Source organism: Saimiri boliviensis, chromosome 15, assembly GCF_048565385.1.
Source record: "Saimiri boliviensis isolate mSaiBol1 chromosome 15, mSaiBol1.pri, whole genome shotgun sequence".
NCBI lineage: Eukaryota > Metazoa > Chordata > Mammalia > Primates > Cebidae > Saimiri > Saimiri boliviensis.
Window position 1 is genome coordinate 17,822,312 of NC_133463.1, and position 13,038 is coordinate 17,835,349.

At 38.0% G+C, this 13,038-nt stretch overlaps 1 pseudogene; it reads left to right on the top strand.

Moving 5' to 3' along the window:
* Positions 1 to 7,178: 7,178 nt before the first annotated feature.
* Positions 7,179 to 7,687, top strand: LOC101033718 (peptidyl-prolyl cis-trans isomerase A pseudogene; annotated as a pseudogene).
* Positions 7,688 to 13,038: the final 5,351 nt, after the last annotated feature.

Sequence of the window (13,038 nt, forward strand, 5' to 3'; positions counted from 1 at the left end):
TCAGGAGTTTGAGATCAGCCTGGGCAATATGGCAAAATCCTATCTCCACAAAAAATTACAAAAATTAGCCAAACATGTTGGTGCATGCCTATATTCCCAGTTCCATAGGGAGCTGAGAGATAGGAGGCTTGCTTCAACTTGAGAAATCAAGGCTGCAGTGAGCCATGATTGTGCCACTGCACTCCAGCCGGGGTGACAGAGTAAGACCCTGTCTCAACAAAAACAAAAATGAAATTAACACAGAAATAAAAAATTCTTTGAAGCAAATGAAAACAGAGACAAGCTACCAAAATCTCTGGGATGCTGCAGGAGCAATGTCAAGAAGACAATTTATAGCACTAAACAACTAATTCAAAAAGTTAAAAAAATCTCCAATCAACAATTTAACATCACACCTTCATGAACTAGGAAAACAGGAACAAACCCCAAAGCTAGCAAAAGCAAAGAAATAACTAAAATCAGAGCAGAACTGAGTGAAATTGAGATCCCAAAATCCACACATAAGATCAGTAAAACCGAAAGTTGATTATTTAAAAGGATAAACTGGACTGATAGACCACTAGTTAGATTAACAAAGAAAAAAAAGTAAAAGTTCCAAATATGCACAATCAGAAACAACAAAGGTGACATTATAACCAACCCTATGGAAATACAGAAAACTCTCAGAGATTGTTATGAACTTCTCTATACCCACAAACTAGAAAATCTAGAGGAAATGAATATAAAGTCCTGGACGCACACAACCTCTCAAGATGGAATCAGGAAGAAATTGAAACCCTGAACAGACGAATATCAAGTTCCAAAATTAAATCAATAATAAAAATCTATCAACCAAAACCAGCCCCAGACAAGACAGATTCATAGCCAAATTCTGCCACATGTGCAAAGAAGAGCTGGTACCAATTCTGCAGAAATTATTCAAAAAAATCAAGGAGAAGGTACACCATTCCTAACTTATTCCACAAAGCCAGCATCACCCTGTACCAAAACCTGGCAAAGACACAACAAAGGAAACTGCAGGCCAATGTCCCTGATGAACATAGACACAAAAATCCTCAATAAGATACGAGCAAACAGAATCCAGTGGCACAACAAAAAGTTAATTCACTACAATCAAGTAGGCTTCATTCCTAGGATCCAAGCTTGGTTCAACATACACAAATCAATAAATGTGATTCATCACATAAACAGAATTAAAAACAAAAACCATATAATCATCTTAATAGATCATCAAAAAAAGCCTTTGATAAAGTTCAACATCTCTTCATGATAAAACTTTCAATAAGTTAGGTATTGAAGGAACATACCTCGAAGTAATAGGAGCCATCTATGACAAACCTGCAGCCAACATCATGCCAAATGAGCAAAAGTTGGAAGCATTCCCGTTGAGAACTGGAACAAAACAAGGATACCACTGTCATCATTCTTATTCAACACTGAACTAGAAGTCCTTGCCAGAGGAATCAGGCAAGAGAAAGAAATAAAAGGCATGCAGATAGGAAAAGAAGAAGTCAAACTATCTCTTTTCATGCACAATATTAATCTACACCTAGGAAACCCGAAAGACTCTGCCAAACAGCTCCTGGAACTCATAAAAGACTTCAATAAAGTTTTAGGATACAAAAGGAATGTACAGAAATAAGTAGCATTTCTATACACCAATAACATTCAAGCCAAGAGTCAAATTAAGAATGCAATCCCATTTATAGTAGCCACACAAAAAATAAAATACCTAGAAACACATTTAACTAAGGAGGTAAAGACCTCTACAAGGAGAACTACAAAACACTGATGAAAGAAATGAAAGATGACACAAATGGAAAGACATTCCATGCTCAAGGATTGAAAGAGTCAATATTATTAAAATGGCCATATCACCCAAAGCAATCCACAAATTCAATGTTATTTCTATCTACCAATATCATTATAACTACCAATATCATTTTTCACAGAACTGGGAAAATAAACTATTCTAAAGTTCATCTGAAACCAAAAAAAGCCCAAATCGCCAAAGCAATATTAAGCAAGAAGAACAAAGCCAGAGGTGTAACATTTCCCTGCTTCGAACTATGCTATAGGGTTACAGTAACCAAAACAGCAATGATACTAGTTTAAAAAAAGCTGACACATAGACCAATGGAGCCAAATAGACAACCCGGAAATAAAGCCATACACCTACAGCCAACCAAGCTTCAACAAAGTCAACAAATATAAACAATGGAGAAAGGACTCCTATTCAATAAATGGTGCTGGGATAGCTGGCTAGCCATGTGCAGAAGAATGGAACCGGACCCCTATCTTTGGTCATAGATAAAAATTAACTCAAGATGGATTGAAGATTTAAATATAAGACCTCAAACTATAACAGAAGAAAGCCTAGGAAACACATCGGCCTTGGGAAATAATTCATGACTAAGTCTTCAAAAGCAATTGCAGGCTGGGTATGGTGGCTCACGTCTGTAATCCCAGCACTTTGGGAGGCCAACGCAAGAGGATCATTTGAGTCCAAGAGTTGGATACCAGTCTGGGCAACGTAGTGAGACCACATCTCTACACATTTTTTAAAAAATTAGCTGGTATAGTAGTGCATGATTGTTGTCCCAGCTCCTTGGGAGGCTGAGGTAGGAAGATTGCCTGAGCCCAGGAGGTCAAGGCTGCAGTGAACTATGATTACACTACTGCATTCCAGCCTGAGTGACAAAGCAAGACCTTGTCTCAAAAAAAAAAAAAAATTGCAACAAAAACAAAAATTGACGATTTGGATCTAGTTAAATGAAAGAGCTTCTGCACAGAAAAGTAAAATATCAACAGAGTAAACAGACAACCTACAGAATGGGAGAAATACTTCCAACTATGCATCTGACAAAGGTTTGATATTCAGCATCTATAAGAAACTCAATTCAACAAACAAAAACAAGTAACCCTATTAAAAACTGGGCAAAAGTCATGAAGAGACACTTCTCAAAAGAAGACATACAGACAGCCCACCAGCCCACAAACATGGAAAAAGCCTCAGTATCACTAATCTTCAGAGAAATGCAAATCAAAACCACAATGAGATACCATCTCACACAGTCAGAACTCCTATTATGAAAAAGAAAAAAAAAAACAAATTCTGGTAAGGCTGCAGAGAAAAAAGAACACTTTTACACTGTTGGTGGAAATGTAAAATTAGTTTAGCACCACTAAAGAGCAGTTTGGAGATTCCTCAAAGAACTTAAAACAGAACTACCATTCAACCCAACAATTCCATTACTGGGGATGTATCCAAAAGAAAATGAATCATTCTACCAGAAAGACACATGCATTGCAGCACTATTCACAAGAGCAAAGACATGGAATCAATCTATGGGCTGGATAAAGAACATGTACAACAGTGGACTGGATAAAGAAAATGTACATATGCATCATAAAATACTACACAGCTTTTTCAAAAGAACAAAATCGTGTCCTTTGCAGTAGCATGGATGCACCTGGATGCCATTATCCTAAGTGCATTAATGCAGGAACAAAAAATCATATACTGCATGTTCTCATCAATAGGTAGGAGCTAAGCATTGGGTACTCATGGACACAAAGATGGGAACAATGAACACTGGGGACTACTGGGCAGGAGGAGGGAAGGGAGCAAGGGTTGAAAAACTAACCCTTGGGCACTATACTCACTATGTGGGTGACAGGATCATTCATAGTCCAAACCTCAATGTCACACATTATACCCATGTAACAAACCTGCACATGAATCTACAATAAAAGTTGAAATTATAAAGACAAAAAAGAGAAAAGATTGTTCTGGCAGCAGTGTGGAGAATGAACAGGAAGGGGCCCAGAAAGGACTCAAATACATCACATATTAGAGGAAGGCTGAAGTAGACATGGAGAGAGGTACATGAGAAAGTTGGTAATAGCTGGAACCAGGGTAAAGAGAATTGCACAAATATAAGAGAATTCGGGAATAAAATTGATATTACCTGACAATGAATTGAAGTAGAAAAGTAAAAAAGAAGTCGAGGATAACACCACATCTTTAGCCAGGGCAAGATATGTAGTGATGCCATTTTTCAAAGGGAGGAAACAATCAAAGAGGACCAGGTTTGGGGAGTAGAGAATATCATTACTTTGGTTTTGGATGTGTTGAATCTGAACGTGCCATTGAGATATCTAAGTGGAGATACTGAGTAAAGAGTGATTGAAAATCCTTATGAACCACTGGTGTACAGTTGGTATTTGTATTGGCATTTGCATATCCATCATTAGAAAAGGAAGTGGAATAAAAGTAAATAAAAGGGCCTGAATCTTGAGGAATTCCAACATTTAATGGCTAAGTGTAGAACTACTGACTTGCAAAAGAAAATTAAAAGGTGCGGCCAAGACAAGAAGGAAAAAGAAGCAATATTCCCTGGTTGCAAAAAGCCAGATAAGATGAAGACCGGGATGCATTCATTGCATTTAGTAACATGGAAGACATTGATTACTTTTGTAAGAGCTATCATTTTCAACTGAGTGATGGGGACACAGGCAAGATTGGAGTTGATTGAAGACTGCACCTTAAAACAACAGAGAATGTGTTCATCGCAAGTCAAAATAATATTGATTTGACTTGAAAACTGTTTCAAAACTGACAAATGTCAGACGCAGTCTCTCACACCTGTAATCCCAGCACTCTGGGAGGCCAAGGTGGAAGGATTGCTTGAAGCCAGAAGATCAAGACCAGCCTGGGCAACATAGCAAGACCCTGTATGTATGAGAAATAATTTTTAAAAAAAAGAAAAAGAAAAAGAAAAGCTGAGTGTGGTGGCACATACCTGTAGTCCCAGCTCCTCAAGAGGCAGAGGTGGGAGTATTACTTGAGCCCAGGAGGTCAAGGCTGCAGTGAGCTATGATCACAACACTACACTCCAGCCTGGGCTATATAGCAAGACCTTGTCGCCTGAATGAAAAAAAAACTGACAGAGCAAGTAGTTGCCTCAAATGAAAAGACAATTTATGATATTAACTTGTAAGTTAAAATGCATTATAAAACTCAAATCAGGCAGTTATATGAAGCTTGAGCATCAATGTAAGTAATATTTTTAAACTATTATCATGAGATGAAACACGAAACAAATAGCACTCTGTCATATTAACTGTGTTGCCTAAAGTATATTTTGCAGTTTTTTTTTACTAATTCAAATAATAATTGTTTGTATGGTGTGCATTGCTTCAGAGGATTTTCACAGAACTTTTTCCATATGAATTTGACAACATATAACAGGGGGATAACCTGAAAATCCTTGTATTGGACACCTCTTGGGCAGCACTTCAAACCCACCTGGCTGCATCTCTTACTCGAGCCTCTGCCGGGGGAACAGTTTTACCCAGCTTTGATCAGCTTCGCTCAGATGTGATATGACAGAGCCTTGCCTCAGGCATCCAGCATGGAATTCTTTCTTCCTGAGTGGGACTTGCCTGATGCACAGCATGACATGACCAAGAGAACCCACTTGGCATTCACGCATGTGTACCCAGAACTACTAGGCTCACTTTTGGCCAGTAGGAACAAGCGCTGATGGAGGAATGCTCGCTCCTTGTTTTTTCCCTGGGAAGACATTTCTGAGACCCCTTTCCTAAGGCTCCTGGAAAATCCAAGCCATCATCTGGGCAGTGACGTCTCCCTAACACCTTCTCTTCCGGCTCCCCCTTTTTCCCTGTTCTTCACTTCTGCTCCCTGGAGTCACATCTCAAAAAATCCACACACAAGCCTTTTATCTCAGGCTCTGCTTTCAAGGGATGCTAGGCTAAGTCAATATTCTAGTTCAGAAACTGCAAATGAAAGCCCTTTGGCTAGGCAGAAAGGGAAACTAACATTTCCTAAATGCTGCGTTTGTGCTCCATATTTACTATTTTGCGTAACACTTATAAGAGCTACAGACTGGCTCAATCGGGAAACTGGGGTCCAAGTTATTCAAAGCTACACAGTTTCACTGACTTTAATTTATAAGTTCTCTTATTCCCTACACTGCTTGCAGTGATATCTTCCTTTGACCATGGTCGTAGCTATATTTTTGGAAGTGAATAGTCAAGATAAATAGCAATAGCAACTACTATGCATTGAGGGACTATTTGTGCCAGACAACTGGCTAAGCACTTAATATTTAATATTCACTGTAACTCTACAAGCTATCACTGTCTTTATTTTATTCCAAGAAAAATGGAGGCTAACTTTTCCAATGTTCCTCTACTAGTGAAATGATATCTAATACTTGTGCTTACTCTGTACCCCTAATACCTAGAATCACATTTAATCTTCACAACTACCCATGAAATAGGTTCCTGATCATCACATGACAGAGCCAGTAGCTCCAAAGCTTGCAGATGCCTTTTCCCCTCACAGGCTGCCTCTCATTACAGGAAGAAGACAGGGGAGAAAAACATGACAAGAAAAAAATGATCTACTATAACCACTTCTTATATCAATGTGCATTGAACAGAGCAATAGTCATACCCATAGTGCCTGCTAAAAATATGAGCTATGGCTAATTTCAAGAAAGCACTACTGACATTTTGGCCTGGAGAGTTCTTTGTAGAGGGAAGTGTCCTGTGTGTCACTGGATGTCTAGCAGCATCCCTTGCCTCCAACCTCTAGGTGCCAACAGCACATCCCCTCATTGTGGCAACCAAAAATGCCTTCAGACTTAGGCAAAATTGCTCCCAGTTGAAAACCACTGGTTTACAACATTTTAAACAAACATTTTTAATTCTGAAGTTCGAATTATATCAGGGCAATTGTCCTCCACTGTTTGGGAATTCAGCTGTGGAGATATGAATGGGAATTCAGTTCAGTACTCCCATCTTCCCCTCCCCTACTCTTACTCCCTTCCTTCCGTTGTTTCTTTTGTAACCCTCAAGGATGCCATCCACTCACTGAAAATAGACTCGTGCACAGGAAGGGGCTTGTTCCTGGGCTATGGCACCCTCTTCCTTCTCATCAGGTGTTTCTTTTTCAAGTCAAAATTTTATCTAGCCCTGGTTATCATACTATCTCCAGACTAAAAACAAAACCTATCTAATTGGCTCTACTACTGAATAACAACAAGCACACCATGTAACAGACATTGTTTCTATATTTAAAAACCCAAAACACAATTGAAAATGTCACTCTTGGCTTTGCAGACACCACTGCTGCCACCAGGAGCCCCATACTATCAGCCATGGTCAACCCCACTGTGTTCTTCCACATCATCATCAACGGCAAGCCCCTGGGCCACACCTGCTTCGAGCTGTTTGCAGACAAGTTTCCAAAGACAGCAGAAAACTTTCGTGCTCTGAGCACTGGACAGAGAGGATTTGGTTATAAAGCTTCCTGCTTTCACAGAATTATTCCAGGATGTATGTGTCAGGGTGGTGACTTCACACGCCACAGTGGCCCTGGTGGCAAGTCCATCTACGGGAACAAATTTGATGATAAGAACTTCATCCTGAACCATACGTGTCCTGGCATTTTGTCCATGGCAAATGCTGGATCCAACACAAACAATTCCCAGTTTTTCATCTGCACTGCCAAGACTGAATGGTTGGATACAGGCATGTGGTCTTCGGCAAGGTGAAAGAAGGCATGGATATTGTGGAGGCCATGGAGTGCTTTGGGTTCAGGAATGGCAAGACCAGCAAGAAGGTCACCATTGCTGACTGTGAAAAACTCCACTAAATTTGACTTGTGTTTAATCTTAACCACCAGACCATTCCTTCTGTAGCCTAGGAAAGCACAACTCCACCCCATTTGCTCCCAGTATTCTAGAATCTCTGTGCTCTTGCTGCAGTTCCCTTTGGGTTCTATGTTCTCCTTGTTCCCTTCCATGCCAAGATGGATGGCAAAGTTTACAAAGTTTATGATTATGAAATAAAAACTAAATAACAAAAAAAGGAAAGTGTCACTCTCTCAGTGTAGAAACAATATTCCCATAATCAAACATCCAAAGCAAATCGTATGATTTTTTTGTGTTACCCAGGATTTCAAGGCTCTGTTTCAGGGCAAAAAAGTCAAGTACAAACATGTCAACTTTCAGCATACCTACTTTCTGCTTCATACACAAACAGAACTATTGTTTGTATTATTTTGTCCAAAATGTTGATGCGAATTTATGTAAGCATTCTAAATATATGGATCATAAATACATATTACTGAATCAAAACTATAAGAAAATAATGTGATTGGCCCTAGAAGACTTTTAAATATTTTTGTACACTATTAACATATACTATGCAAACAGGATAATGTAGATATGATATACAAGATGGCTAACAGTAGACATACTCCCTGAGAAATCTGGCCAAATACAAAGTTCTTATGAAAGCTATTCTCCCATAAATAACTTTCATAAAGTTTCATGGTGTTCCTATAACATCTTTTAAATAAATCTAGTGAGATGTAGCTAAAATGGTAAACTCAAAGACGACATCAGAATTAGCCCAGTCATGAAATCTATTCATCTTAGAAGCATTTTACTTTGACATTTAGAAGTATACTTTTCTACTTCTAGAGCCAATCTTTTCTAAGTCATTTATTCTAAAACATGTGTTTGGAAGATTGAGGACCACATAGCGGACATCTGGGCCCTCCCTAATAGAATAGGTTTTATTAGATTCTCAACCAAGTGCAAGCAAAGAAACAAAAATGTGCTTTTCAATTTACTAAATTCTTACATATGTATGACCAATTCTAAGCATTCAAAGGAAGAGATAATTGCATAAGATAAAGAAAAATGACTTAATAAAAGTTAAATAGTAATTAGTACTAAAGTTGGTTAAACTTTGGGTCTTCATTGTTTTGTCCTAATCTCATTCTAAAACTTAGTGCTAACGTAAAAATGATTTCCATTAGCCAAATAATGGAGATTCCATTTAGGAAAACAGCTATGTGCATAGACAAATGCACGCCAAATAAATAAATACCTATATACATTTTTTCTAAATAAAAATTCAAAGGAAATTTTGTCTTAAATGAAAATGTGTTTCTTACAGAGTTATTGTGAGAAATAAAAAAGACTATGGAAGTAAAAGTACTTTGTAGACCTGAGTATTCTATATAAAATATGACATTTCCATTTGTTCAATTTTCCACAAATTTCTCCAAGTTGTAGCTTCGTGACATACTCTCAGTGCCAATTTGCTCATCTAAAGACACATAAGCACACTGAGCAAATTACCTTACTTATAAATGACAAATCCATATTTGGGTTATTTGGTGACTGGATAATTAACGACGAAGCCAACACAGAGCTTAGGGTAGACAATGATGCTGTCACTAAGTACCTCTACTCTCCTGAAGCTTTTTAGAAAGCTACCTAAGCACTCAGGATTCCATATGCTCCTTTCCGTTTGTGTGCAATATTTAATGTCTGAAATCTACTAAAATCTCACTTCCTCCAAAAAATATTTTCCAAATAAGCCATAATTATCTGTATTAGTTCCATTCTCACATTTCCACTAAAAAAAAACCCTGAAACTGGATAATTTATAAACAAAAGAGGTTTAGTTGGCTTGTTCCAAAGACTGTTCAGGAAGCATGATGCTCAGCTGATGGGAAGGCCTTAGGAAACTTTCAATCATGGTGGAAGACAAAGGGAGAGCAAGCACCTCACATGGCCAAAGCAGGAGAAAGGAGAGGAGGCAGGTGCTACAGACTTTTAAACAACCAGATCTCATGAAAACTCACTCACTATTGTGACACAGCACCAAGGGGAAAATCCACCCCCATGATCCAATCATCTCCTACCAGGCCCCACCTTCAACATTGGGGACTATAATTCAACATGAGATTTGAGCCAGGACACAGATCTAAATCATGTTACTGTCTCAGCTCATTTTTCTCCAAAACTCATTCAAGTTTATATGTTTCATCTGTGCCCAATTAACGTATGGTGTTGATCTGGTGCTACACACCTGTGTCTCTCAGTCTGCAATGTTCTCAACGTAAGATGGCAAAAAAGGAACTTCACTTCCCAAGTCACTTACTGTGAACATGTTTTGAATGATTACTTTGCGTTTCATCCCACATAATGCCCTAATGCCTTGTGTGAGTTCATTTATTATTTCCTCATGTCTCTGAATGAGGCACTGTACAAGCTACAGTTCAAAACCTTAGTAAGTAGAAGAGATACCCAAAAATCGCTCTCAAATCCATCCTTAGTTTATGATCTTTCTCTTGTCATTATAGTGCCTAACACTGTGCCTAGTGGGAAGACAAAAAGTATTATTTTGAATTAATTCAGCCAACATTCATTGAGCGTCTACATAAAAAGAATTGTGATGGACACTGTAAAGCAGTGGGTCTCAAGGAGGGGTGACTTTTCTTTCAGGGGTCATTTGACAATGTCTGAAAACATATTTTGTTTTCACAGTTGGGAAGAAGGTAGTATTGACATCTAGTGGGTAGGGGCCAGTGACTCTACTAAGCATTCTATAACATGCAGGACTCCTCCCTGCAGCAACAAGGAACTACCCAGCCCCAAATGTCAATAGCGCTGAGGTTGAGAAATCATGCTATAGGGGACAACGTCAGAGATTAACATTACAGCTAGAATGCTAAGTTATTAGGAGGACAGGGGCTATGTCTGTCTTATTCATAGTAGAATGCCCAGGCCAAGTCCAGTACTTTGCACCTAATAGGGATTCAGTAAACAATTCTTACATTAATGCATATATTGAAATAAATAAGGTAAATATACACATAACTCAAAGAGAACAGGAAAAGGAAATTTCCATAAAAAGAATACAAATAAAGTGGTTTGGGGCTTCAGGGCATAAGAAATCACATCTGACTGAGAAGAAAAAGAAAGACCATGCAAAAGATGGCATCTGAGGTGGAACAGGAAGAGCAATTATGGTTTCAGCAAGAGAGGAGAGAGTGCAAATATCACATGAAAGTAGAGAAACAACCTGAGAGAAACACTGATGATTAAGCAGCTTTCCAGTTAGGGTGGTGTAGGGAATAAGCAAGAAAGGGAGGAGAAACAGCTTGGAAAGGTAGATTGGGTCTCGTGTTGTAACATACCATGAACACCTGGGTAAAGAATTCACATAAGACATGGAAAAAACAAGAGGCCAGCAGATCTCAATTGCCCTATCGTGAGAGACTTCCAACTAGAGATGTAATTGAGGAAGCACCAGGACTTTGGTTTACAAAATATGTGGAATATAAAATGCACAATTCTTGGCAAGTAACTGTAGAATCAGTATAGGAAGTGAATAAGCCAAAAATGATTACCTACGTTTCACTCTACAAAGAAAGGAAATTCAGCTTGAAAGGTTCAGGAATGGGAGAATTAATAATTAACTTTGGACACAGAGTACAAATGAAAGATGTTTAACAGTCTTTGAACATTTCAGAATGACAGATTCTGGAGCACAGAATAAAAATGAAGCCTAAAGAAATAAAGAGATTTGCATGTTCAATGTTAATGATGGTGCTTATGGAACGCAGAACAGGGAAAGGGTCAAGCGAGAGGCTCACATTTCAAATTTTGGGAAACTCCTTTGTTTAGTTGACAAGGGAAGCAAACAAAGAGAATGGAAGGTGATTGAAACGAGAATCAAAACAGTGCTTTGTCAGAGAGAACAGGATGTGAGAGTCTGAAGAAAATAGGAGGTGGCTGGGCCTATGGAATGCTATGAGAAGCTGGAAAAGATGAGGTCTAAAGGCAAATCATTGACCTTGATAATTAAGGAGTAGTTGACAGCTCTGAGTGATCAGTTTACCCAGTGAAACAAGAGACATTACAGGGGTGCAAAGGAAACAAGAGAAATTACTGGGGTGCAAAGGAGTTGATGAGAAAGTGATAAGGCTTGTTATGATGGTGTATTAGGGTCCTTCAGATAAAGAGAACCAATAGGAGATAGATAGATATATATACAAATACACATACGTACATATATATGTGTTTTTGTGTGTGTGTATATATATACATATATATATTAGAAAGAGTTTTATTATGGAAATTGACTAATGCAACTATGGAGGAAAAGAAGTCCCACGATATAGCATCTGAAAGCCAGAGAACTCAGGAAAGCTGGTAGTATAATTCAGTCCAAGCCTGAAAACCTGAGATCCAGGAGAGTCTATGGTGTAACTCCCACTTCTGGGTGGCAGGAGCAGGGGGCACATTTGGAGTGCAAAGGCCAAAAAATCAGAAGTTCCAGTGTCCAAGAGCAGGATAAAATGAATGTACCAGCTCAAGAAGCGAAAGAAAATTCATGCTGCTTCTATGTTTTGTTCTATTCAGGCCCTCAATGCCTTGGATGATGTCTGTCCACATTGGTGGGGGTGGATCTTCTTTACCCATTCTAATTATTTAAATGCTAATCTCTTATAAAAACACCCTCACAGACACACCTGGAAATAATGTTTTACCAACTGTCTATTTGGGTATCTCTCAACCCAGACAAGTTGACATAAAATTAACCAATAAGATGAAAATATTAAGATAATATTGTAATGTATATTTTTTTATCTTCTTTCTCTTTGGATTTGTTACTCCATTGCATCTCCATGACAACTTTTGAACATGAACAATAATATAAAAGATAATTCACTGGAGAAAATATAGATTACCTAAAGAACCAATGTCTGAATTGTAAACAAGTTACTATTAATTTAAGGATTATGGTACTCAAAAATGCTTTCCTGTAGAGAAAAAAATGACAAATTATAATTAGATTTCTAGATCTAGTTAGTCCTCCAAATTATTTAAATCATGACATACTAAAAACAAAATTTTATTTCAACTATTATATTAATTCTATAATATTATTTAGAATGTTATTTTTTAAGCAAAGATAAATAACATTTTATTTTTTCTCTGTGGCAAGTATTCCTTTTGTTATTTATACTTTGGGCAATTATAATTTGGGGATATCAATAGCTTTCATATTAGAGAAACCAGTCCTTTACATTGGCATAAAAAAATTTTGCTATATTTGCCTACAAGCTTCATTTTTATATCCTATCCCCTTCCCAGCATATTAAATGGGGCTACAAGAGACCCTTATTATGAACCCCAG